The 11,849-nt window shown below is 37.7% G+C and overlaps 1 protein-coding gene across 2 annotated transcripts in view; it reads right to left on the reverse strand.

The window, feature by feature from the left end:
• LOC135131098 (uncharacterized protein) overlaps positions 1-11,251 on the reverse strand; it is a 272,956-nt gene extending 261,705 nt beyond the window's left edge. The window contains exon 1 of one of the 2 annotated variants that reach the window (XM_064058639.1): positions 11,199-11,251. The gene's annotated coding sequence lies outside the window, so the exon portion shown is untranslated. Of the gene's footprint in view, positions 1-10,871; positions 10,977-11,198 lie in introns of those variants that run through there. The other variant, XM_064058641.1, reaches the window with a different exon arrangement.
• Between the last annotated feature and the right edge of the window lie 598 nt (positions 11,252-11,849).

Below are 11,849 nucleotides of genomic sequence, written 5' to 3' on the forward strand. Positions count from 1 at the left end.
TTTTTATTCGTCGTGAGCCGGGGGGCGGAGCTTAACTGCAAAATCTTTGTTTCTCTATAAGAAATTACCGTGTAAAACATGGTTTAAGTCGCGTTTTATTAAAAGAAAACTATATATAAGAACCCAATGATTAAGATCAAAGATCAAAGGGTGGAGCTTAATAGCAAAATCTACATTTTTCTTCAAAAATTTCCATTTGAAACATGTTTTAAGTGTCGTGTTACGAAAAGGCTACGTGCATTAAAAAAAGGCCAAACGTAAGCCCCGCCCACATCTCAATTGTGTTGATTTTTTTATTCGTCGTGAGCCGGGAGGTGGAGCTTAATTGTAAAACCACTGTTGCTCTACAAGAAATTACCCTGTAAAACATGCTTTAAGTGTCATGTGATTAAAAGAAAACTACTTATGTTTAGAAAAAGAAACCAATGATTAAGCCCCACCCACCCGCCCCTGTCTCAATTGTAATGAATTTTTCATTTGTTGTTCAGATCAAAGGGCGGAGCTTAATAGCAAAATCTACTTTTTTCTACAAAACTTTACATTATAAACATGTTTTAAGTGTCTTGTTACGAAAAGGCTACGTGCATTCAAAAAGACCAAACGTAAGCCCCACCCACCCGCCCACATCTCAATTGTGTTGATTTTTTTATTCGTCGTGAGCCGGGAGGTGGAGCTTAATTGTAAAACCACTGTTGCTCTACAAGAAATTACCCTGTAAAACATGTTTTAAGTTTCATGTGATTGAAAGAAAACTACGTATGTTTAGAAAAAGAAACCAATGGTTAAGCCCCACCCACCCGCCCCTGTCTCAATTGTAATGAATTTTTCATTTGTTGTTCAGATCAAAGGGCGGAGTTTAATTGCAAAATCTACATTTTTCTACAAAAATTTACATTTTTAACACGTTTTAAGTGTCTTGTTACGAAATGGCTACGTGCATTAAAAAAAGCCCAAACGTAAGCCCCGCCCACCCGCCCACATCTCAATTGTGTTGATTTTTTTATTCGTCGTGAGCCGGGAGGTGGAGCTTAATTGTAAAACCACTGTTGCTCTACAAGAAATTACCCTGTAAAACATGTTTTAAGTTTCATGTGATTGAAAGAAAACTATATATGTTTAGAAAAAGAAAGCAATGATTAAGCCCCACCCACCTGCCCCTGTTTCAATTGTAAAGAATTTTTCATTTGTTGTTTAGATCAAAGGGCGGAGCTTAATTGCAAAATCTATATTTGCCTACAAAAATTTACCATTTTAAAGATGTTTTAAGTTTCTTCTTGTGTAAATAAAACTACGTGTATTATTGAAAAAAAGGTTAAATATAAGCCCTCTATCTCCGTGGTGATGTTTTTTTTTATTCGTCGTGAGCCGGGGGGCGGAGCTTAACTGCAAAATCTTTGTTTCTCTATAAGAACTTACCGTGTAAAACATGGTTTAAGTCGCGTTTTATTAAAAGAAAACTATATATAAGAACCCAATGATTAAGATCAAAGATCAAAGGGTGGAGCTTAATAGCAAAATCTACATTTTTCCACAAAAATTTTCATTTTAAACATGTTTTAAGTGTCTTGTTACGAAAAGGCTACGTGCATTAAAAAAGGGCCAAACGTAAGCCCCGCCCACCCGCCCACATCTCAATTGTGTTGATTTTTTTATTCGTCGTGAATCGGGAGGTGGAGTTTAATTGTAAAATCACTGTTTCTCTACACGAAATTACCGTGCATGTTTTGAGTTTCGTGTTATTGAAAGAAAACTATCTATGTTTAGAAAAAGAAACCAATGAATAAGCCCCACCCACCCGCCCCTGTCTCAACTGTAATGAATTTTTCATTTGTTGTTCAGATCAAAGGGAGGAGCTTAATAGCAAAATCTACATTTTTCTAAAAAAGTTTTCATTTTAAACATGTTTTAAGTGTCTTGTTACGAAAAGGCTACGTGCATTAAAAAAAGACCAAACGTAAGCCCCGCCCACATCTCAATTGTGTTGATTTTTTTATTCGTCCTGAGCCGGGAGGTGGAGCTTAATTGTAAAACCACTATTGCTCTACAAGACATTACACTGTAAAACATGTTTTAAGTTTCATGTGATTGAAAGAAAACTACACATGTTTAGAAAAAGAAACCAATGATTAAGCCCCACCCACCCGCCCCTGTCTCAATTGTAATGAATTTTTCATTTGTTGTTCAGATCAAAGGGCGGACCTTAATTGCAAAATCTACATTTTTTCACAAAAATTTGCCATTTTAAACATGTTTTAAGTGTCTTGTTACGAAAAGGCTACGTGCATTAAAAAAAGGCCAAACGTAAGCACCGCCCACCCGCCCACATCTTAATTGTGTTGATTTTTTTATTCGTCGTGAGCCGGGAGGTGGAGCTTAATTGTAAAACCACTGTTGCTCTACAAGAAATTACCTTGTAAAACATGTTTAAGTTTCATGTGATTGAAAGAAAACTACACATGTTTAGAAAAAGAAACCAATGATTAAGCCCCACCCACCCGCCCCTGTCTCAATTGTAATGAATTTTTCATTTGTTGTCAGATCAAAAGGTGGAGCTTAATAGCAAAATCTACATTCTTCAAAAATTTCCATTTGAAACATGTTTTAAGTGTCTTGTTACGAAAAGGCTACGTGCATTAAAAAAAGGCCAAACGTAAGCCCCGCCCACATCTCAATTGTGTTGATTTTTTTATGCATCGTGAGCCGGGAGGTGGAGCTTAATTGTAAAATCACTGTTGCTCTACAAGAAATTACCCTGTAAAACATGTTTAAGTTTCATGTGATTGAAAGAAAACTACATATGTTTAGAAAAAGAAACCAATGATTAAGCCCCACCCACCCGCCCCTGTCTCAATTGTACTGGATTTTTCATTTGTTGTTTCGATCAAAGGGCGGAGCTTAATTGCAAAATCTATATTTGCCTACAGAAATTTACCATTTTAAACATGTTTTGAGTTTCTTCTTGTGTAAATAAGACTACGTGTATTATTGAAAAAAAGGCTAAATATAAGCCCTCTATCTCCGTCGTGATGTTTTTTTTTATTCGTCGTGAGCCGGGGGGCGGAGCTTAACTGCAAAATCTTTGTTTCTCTATAAGAACTTACCGTGTAAAACATGGTTTAAGTCACGTTTTATTAAAAGAAAACTATATATAAGAACCCAATGATTAAGATCAAAGATCAAAGGGCGGACCTTAATAGCAAAATCTACATTTTTCTACAATAATTTTCATTTTAAACATGTTTTTAAGTGTCTTGTTACGAAAAGGCTACGTGCATTAAAAAAAGCCCAAACGTAAGCCCCGCCCACCCGCCCACATCTCAATTGTGTTGATTTTTTTATTCGTCGTGAGCCGAGAGGTGGAGCTTAATTGTAAAACCACTGTTGCTCTACAAGAAATTACCCTGTAAAACATATTTTAAGTTTCATGTAATTGAAAGAAAACTACATATGTTTAGAAAAAGAAACCAATGATTAAGCCCCACGCACCCGCCCCTGTCTCAATTGTAATGAATTTTTCATTTGTTGTTCAGGTCAAAGGGCGGAGCTTAATTGCAAAATCTACATTTTTCTACAAAACTTTTCATTTTAAACATGTTTTAAGTGTCTTGTTACGAAAAGGCTGCGTGCATTAAAAAAAGGTCAAACGTAAGCACCGCCCACCTGCCCACATCTTAATTGTGTTGATTTTTTTATTCGTCGTGAGCCGAGAGGTGGAGCTTAATTGTAAAACCACTGTTGCTCTACAAGAAATTACCCTGTAAAACATGTTTTAAGGTTCGTGTTATTGAAAGAAAACTATATATGTTTAGAAAAAGAAACCAATGATTAAGCCCCACCCACCCGCCCCTGTCTCAATTGTAATGAATTTTTCATTTGTTGTTCAGATCAAAGGGCAGAGCTTAATTGCAAAATCTACATTTTTTTACAAAACTTTCCATTTTAAACATGTTTTAAGTATCTTGTTACGAAAAGGCTACGTGAATTAAAAAAAGGCCAAACGTAAGCCCCGCCCACCCGCCCACATCTCAATTGTGCTGATTTTTTTATTCGTCGTGAGCCGGGAGGTGGAGCTTAATTGTAAAATCCCTGTTTTTCTACAAGAAATTACCGTTTAAAACATGTCTTAAGTTTCGTGTTATTGAAAGAATTAAGCCCCACCCACCCGCCCCTGTCTCAATTGTAATGAATTTTTCATTTGTTGTTTAGATCAAAGGGCGGAGCTTAATTGCAAAATCTATATTTGCCTACAAAAATTTACCATTTTAAAGATGTTTTAAGTTTCTTCTTGTGTAAATAAAACTACGTGTATTATTGAAAAAAAGGTTAAATATAAGCCCTCTATCTCCGTGGTGATGTTTTTTTTTATTCGTCGTGACCCGGGGGGCGGAGCTTAACTGCAAAATCTTTGTTTCTCTATAAGAACTTACCGTGTAAAACATGGTTTAAGTCACGTTTTATTAAAAGAAAACTATATATAAGAACCCAATGATTAAGATCAAAGATCAAAGGGTGGAGCTTAATAGCAAAATCTACATTTTTCCACAAAAATTTTCATTTTAAACATATTTTAAGTGTCTTGTTATGAAAAGGCTACGTGCATTAAAAAAAGGACAAACGTAAGCCCCGCCCACCCGCCCACATCTCAATTGTGCTGATTTTTTTATTCGTCGTGAGCCGAGAGGTGGAGCTTAATTGTAAAACCACTGTTGCTCTGCAAGAAATTACCCTGTAAAACATGTTTTAAGTTTCGTGTTATTGAAAGAAAACTACATATGTTTAGAAAAAGAAACCAATGATTAAGCCCCACCCACCCGCCCCTGTCAATTGTAATGAATTTTTCATTTGTCGTCAGATCAAAGGGCGGAGCTTAATTGCAAAATCTACATTTTTCTACAAAAATTTCCATTTGAAACATGTTTTAAGTGTCTTGTTACGAAAAGACCGCGTGCATTAAAAAAAAGGCCAAATATAAGCCCCGCCCACCCACCCCATCTCAATTGTGATGATTTTTTTTATTCGTCGTTACCCGAGGGGCGGAGCTTAATTGCAAAATTCTTGTTTCTCTACAAAAAACTACCGCGTGGAACATATTTCAAGTTTCGTATTATTGAAAGATGTATAATAATATATGAATATTAAAGAAAAAAAAGCTCCACCCATCCCTACCTCAAATGTAACAAGTTTTTCATTAATTAATTGCAAAATCTATATGTATTTGTCTACAAACATTTACCACCCGCCTCCATCTTAGTTGTGATGTTTTTTTTTATTCGTCGTGACCCGGGGGGAGGAGCTTAATCGCAAAATCATTATTTTTCTATAAACTGTACCCTGTGATACACGTGAGAAGTGTCGTGTTGTTGAGAGAAAACTACACAATGATTAAGCCCCACCCACCAGCCCCTATCTCAATTGTAATGAATTTTTCATTCGTTGTCAAATCAAAGGGCGGAGCTTGATTGCAAAATCCAGATTTTTCTACAATAATTTACCACTTTAGACACGCTTTAGGTTTCTTGTTGTGAAAAGAAGGCTACGTACATTTAAAAAAAGCCCCGGCCACCCGCCCCCATCTGAATTGTGATGATTTTTTTATTCGTCCTAACATGGAGGGCGGAGCTTAATTGCAAAATCCTTCTTTCTCTACAACAAATTAGTATGTGGAACATGTTTTAAGTTTCGTATTCTTGAAAAAACTATGCATGTATATTAAAGAAGAAAAAGAAGCCAATGATTAAACTCCACCCGCCCCTATCTCAATTGTATGAATTTTTCATTTGTTGTCAAATCGAAGGGCGGAGCTTAATTGCAAAATCTTTACTTGTCTACAAAATTTACTATTTTAAACATGTTTTAAGTTTCATGTTGTCAAAAGAAGGTTACGTGCATTAAAAAAAAAGGCCAAATATTAGCCCAACCCACATGCGTCCATCTCAGTTATAATGATTTTTTGTTTTATTCGTCCTGACCCAAGGGGCGGAGTTTAATTGCAAAATCCTTATTTTTCTACAAACATTACCGTGTGAAACATGTTTTAAATATCGTGTTTTTGAAAGAAAATTTCATATAACAAGAATAATGATTAAGCCCCATCCACCTGCCCCTATCTCAATTGTGATAAGTTTTTTATTCGTTGTCAAATCGAAGGGCGGAGCTTAATTGCAAAATCTATATTTGTCTACAAAAATTTAGAATTGTAAACATATTTTAAGTTTCTCGTTGTGAAAATAAGACCACGGGTATTACGAAAAATAAAGTAAAATAGAAGCCCCACCCACCCGCCTCCATCTTAGTTGTGATGATTTCTTTTATTCGTGGCGACCTGGGGGCGGATCTTAATCGTAAAATCATTATTTCTTTACAAACATGACCCTGTAAAACATGTTAGAAGTGTTGAAGTTTCTTGTTATGAAAATAAGACTACGTGTATTACGAAAAAAAGGTAAATATAAGCCCCATCCACCCGCCCTAACTTGATTGTAGTGAATTTTTCATTTGTTGTCAAATTGACGGGCGGAGCTTAATTGCAAAATCTATATTTGTCCACAAAAATTTTACCATTTTAAATATGTTTTAAGTTTCTTGTAGTGAAAATAAGACTACGTGTATTACGAAAAAAAAAGTAAAATAGAAGCCCCACCCACCCGCCTCCATCTTAGTTGTGATGATTTCTTTTATTCGTGGCGACCTGGGGGCGGAGCTTAATCGTAAAATCATTATTTCTTTACAAACATGACCCTGTAAAACATGTTAGAAGTGTTGAAGTTTCTTGTTATGAAAATAAGACTACGTGTATTACGAAAAAAAAGGTAAATATAAGCCCCACCCACCCTCCCTAACTTGATTGTAGTGAATTTTTCATTTGTTGTCAAATTGACGGGCGGAGCTTAATTGCAAAATCTATATTTGTCCACAAAAATTTACCACTTTAAACATGTTTTAAGTTTCTTGTAGTGAAAATAAGAATACGTGTATTACGATAAAAAGGCAAAATATAAGCCCCGCCCACCCGCCTCCATCCCAATTGTGATGATTTTTTTTATTTATCGTAACCTGGGAGGCGGAGCTTAATTGCAAAATCATTATTTCTCTATAAACATTACCTTGTGATCCTGTGATACATGTTATAAGTATCGTGTTGTTGAAAAAAAAAAACTAATTATATTAAGAAAAAAAAGCGAATGTTTAAGCCCCACCCACCCGCCCCTATCTCAATTGTGATAAATTTTTGATTCGTTGTCACATCGAAGGGCGGAGCTTAATTGCAACATCTATATTTGTCTACAAAAATTTACCATTTAGGTTTCTTGTTATAAAAACAAGACTACGTGTATTAGGAAACAAAAAGGCTAAATATAAGCCCCGCCCACCCGCCTCCATCTCAGTTCTAATAATTTTGCTATTTGTCATGACACAGGGGGCGGAGCATAATTGCAAAATTTTTGTTTCTCTCAAGAAATTATGTTGAAAGAAAACAATATATATTAAGAACAAGAAGCCAATGATTAAGCCCCACCCACCCGTCCATATCTCAAATGTGATGATCTTTTCATTCGTTGTCAAATCGAAGGGCGGAGCTTAATTGCAAAATCTATATTTGTCCACAAAAATTTACCATTTTAAACATGTTTTAAAATTCTTGTAGTGAAAATAAGAATACGTGTATTACGAAAAAAAAAGGCAAAATATAAGCCCCGCCCACCCGCCTCCATCTCAATTGTGATGGTTTTTTTATTTATCGTGACCTGGGAGGCGGAGCTTAATTGCAAAATCATTATTTCTCTATAAACATTACCCTGTGATCCTGTGAAACATGTTATAAGTATCGTGTTGTTGAAAACAAAACAACTAATTATATTAATAAAAAAAGCGAATGATTAAGCCCCATCCACTCGCCCCTATCTCAATTGTGATGAATTTTCCATTCGTTGTCACATCGAAGGGCGGAGCTTAATTGCAAAATCTATATTTGTCTACAAAAATTTGCCATTTTAAACATGCTTTAGGTTTCTTGTTGTAAAAAGAAGATTACGTGTATTAGGAAACAAAAAGGCCAAATATAAGCCCCGCCCATCCGCAAAATTCTTGTTTTAATCAAGAAATCACCACGTAAAACATGTTCTAAGTATTGTGTTGCTGAAAGAAAACAGTATATGTTAAGAGAAAGAAGCGAATGATTAAGCCCCACCCACCCACCCTATCTCGATTGTAACGAATTTTTCATTTGTTGTCAAATCGAAGGGTGGAGCTTAATTGCAAAATCTATATTTGTCCACAAAAATTTACCACGTTAAACATGTTTTAAGTTTCTTGTAGTGAAAATAACATTACGTGTATTACGAAAAAAAGGCAAAACTTAAGCCCCGCCCACCCACCTCCATCTCAATTGTGATGATTTTTTTTCATTCGTTGTGATCTGGGGGGGCGGAGCATTGCAAGATCTCTATTTATCCATAAACATCACTCTGTGAAACTTATTATAAACATAATGTCATTGAAAGAAAACTATATATCTATTAGGAAAAAGGAGCGAATGAATAAGCCCCACCCACCCACCCCTACCTCCATTGTAATGAATTTTTCATTTGTTGTCAAATCGAAGGGCGTAGCGTAATTGCAAAATCTGTATTTATCTACCAAAAATTACCCTTTTTAACATGCTTTAGGTCTCTTGTTGTGAAAAGAGGACTACGTGTATTAGGAAACAAAAAGGCTAAATATAAGCCCCGCCCACCCCCGCCCATCTCAGTTCTAATAATGTTTCTGTTCATAGTGACCCAGGGGGCGGAGAATGATTGCAAAATTTTTGCTTCTCTCGAGAAATTACCGCGTAAAACAAATTTTAAGTATCGTGACGTTGAAAGAAAACAATATATATGAAGAGAAAGAAACTAATGATTAAGCCCCACCCACCCGCCCTATCTCAATTGTAATGAATTTTTCATTTGTTGTCAGATCAAGGGGCGGAGCTTATTTTCAAAATTGATGAATTTTTCTACAAAAATTTGCCATTACAAACATGTTTGAGGTATCTTGTTGTGAAAAGAAGACTACGCGTATTAGGAAAAAAAAAGGCTAAATATAAGCCTCGCCCACTCGCCTCCATCTCTGTTCTACTAATGTTTCTATTCGTAGTGACCCAGGGGGCGGAGCGTAAACGTCAAATTACCACGTACAACATGTTCTAAGTACCGTGTTGTTGAAAAAAAAAAAACAATATATATCAAGAGAAAGAAGCCAATGATTAAACCCCACCCACCCGCCCTATCTCGATTGTAATGAATTTTTCATTCGTTGTCAAATCGGAGGGCGGAGCTTAATTGCAAAATTTATTTTTGTCTAAAAAATTTACTATTTTAAACAAGTTTTAAGTTGCTTGTAGTGAAAATAAGACTACGTGTATTACGAAAAAAAAAATTTTTTTTTAATTAGTCGTGATCTGGGGGCGGAGCATTGCAAGATCTTTATTTCTCTATACACATCACCCTGTGCAACATGTTATAACCATGGTGTTATTGAAAGAAAACTATATCGTTTAGGAAAAAGGAACGAATGATTAAGCCCCGCCCACCCGCCCCTATCGCAGTTGTGATGATCTTTTCATTTGTTGTCAGATCAAGGGGCGGAGCCTATTTGCAAAATTGATATTTTCTACAAAAATTTGCCATTTTAAACATGTTTGAAGTTTCTTGCTATGAGAAGAAGGCTAGTGTATTAAGACAAAAAAGTTAAATATAATAAATATATCAATTATGAAACTCAATTAAGCTACAGGGTGCCTATTCTTGATTGAATCAAATTTTATGTTGGCAATTATGAATTATTGGCAGCAATGTTTGTTGATTCGCAGTTGATTTGGTGTCATAAATGTCAATTTGACAATGAGATAGGCCAACCTAAAATTTTTAAATGTGTTGCCAACCTGACAAAAAAATCACAAGTATTAATAGGGTTTTTTAAGGAATGTATATTTTGTTGCATTTTTCATTAAAAATTGGAATTTTTAAAATTTTGGGTAATTTTGTCGTGCTTGGTACTACAAACGTTAGATTATGACATTTGAAGTATACATTTTCACAATAATAAATTCTTATTAACAATATGGGACTGCCAATCTTGAAAGCATTAATTAAACCAGTTCTATTACTAAACTCAATTAAGCTACCGGGTGACTATTACTGATTGAAGCAAACTTGTGTGTTGGCAACTCTGAAATATTGGCAGCAATGCTAGTACGTACGTTCAGTTGTCAATTTTAACATTTGAATTTTAAATTTTCACAATAATAGATTCTTATTCAAAGTTTCAAAGACGTTTATTTTATTTATTATTTGACAGTGACAATTGTAATGCCTGTCAATCTTGTATATGCAATATACCATGAAAAAAATATCATTTGGCGAAAACACAACGAGCCGCTACTGTTAAATCCCACAATTATTATCTAAACAAGATTCCCTCTATCAGTAGTAGAAAATATTTACACCGCTACGCCCCTAATTGCAGTGCGCGCCACCTCCGCGACCCTCGCCGACATTTCCACGCCGCCTAGTACGGTCGAGTTTCGAGCGAGGCGGCACATCACCCCGCGCACCGTCCACGTCCCGCCGCTGCCTCCGAAGACTCCTCCGCATCTCCTCCCCCCACCCCCCGCATTCCCGTCCCGTCCGCCGCCGTTTTTTGCACGTGACCCTCCCGACCGAGCCAAAGCACCGCACATGTTACGATCCATGCGGCAAGTGTTTACATCCAGCAAGTCGACTCCCGCCGCCCACGCCCCCATTAAACCAGCCCAACCGAAGGAAAGGAAACGGTCGAGAAGTGGACGTCCGGCGGCGCAGCGCGCCGGCCGCCGCTCGGCGGGCACTCACCTGGGGCCTGGGGCTCGGGGGCGGCGTCCGGGGCACGTCGAAGAACGCGGCCACTGCACACGCCATCCAGTTCTCGATTGCGCCGAGCGCTGGCGGCCGCCTCCCACCACGTTGCGTCACGTCGCGCTTATCCAGGACGCCGCTGTTGCTGCAAGAAGCAAATATAGCCGGCAACCCAGATAGCGAGTCGCTCGTCCGCGCAAGAAGATGGCACGTGCCGGAGGCGGCGGAGGCGGCGATAACGATTGCGAAACGCCGCGATAAGAAGCAGGTTCGCGAAGCTTTATTTAACTCGCAGAGGCTATTTTTGGAGGGGTATTGACGTACCTGGTGTCGGCTGCGAAGAAGAGGCGACGAGGGCACGGGCGCCTGCTGGTGAGGCTCGGCCAGGACTGGGCGAGCGAGCATCCGGTGTGATAAGGGGACAGTGGCGTAGAAGTGCTATTTCTTCGCCGGAGGGACGGCGCGTGGAGGACGGGCTCGGCTCTTCTTTACGTAATTGCTGCACGGAGGTTAATTCGGGAACTATTGACGGGCTGATGATTCGTTGCGGCCCTGAAGAGCGAAGGGTGAGCTCGAAAGTGGCAGCTTGAGGTTAGTTTGTGTGACGCAAGAGTTGGTGGTTGCGTAAATTTTCGTTATCTAGAGTTACAAGAAGTCTTTGTAGTTGTGTTCATTTCTGGATTCGTCGGGTTGATGGCTGGATGAACTACGCAGACAGCGCGTTGCGCATGGGAAAATGTGACACAAGTTAAAAAGAGTTCAATTTAAGAACTGACTATTCATACTCCACTTGTAAGAACAGGAATCGTTGCAGTTTTACTTTTGGGAATATTTAGCAAATCTATTTTTGTTTGTGATGGTTTCTTTTTATTGTCTTTACCCTGGCATCGTTGCAATAATTAAATTACAAGACGTATTTTCTTTAAACTTAATTCTTATTTTGCAGTTTTATGACCTCCATCTATGTTGACGATT

The sequence above is a fragment of the Zophobas morio genome, unplaced genomic scaffold, assembly GCF_036711695.1.
Source record: "Zophobas morio isolate AGI-343-1 ecotype UQ-CSIRO unplaced genomic scaffold, CSIRO_AGI_Zmor_V1 ptg000018l, whole genome shotgun sequence".
In the NCBI taxonomy this organism is placed as follows: Eukaryota; Metazoa; Arthropoda; class Insecta; order Coleoptera; family Tenebrionidae; genus Zophobas; species Zophobas morio.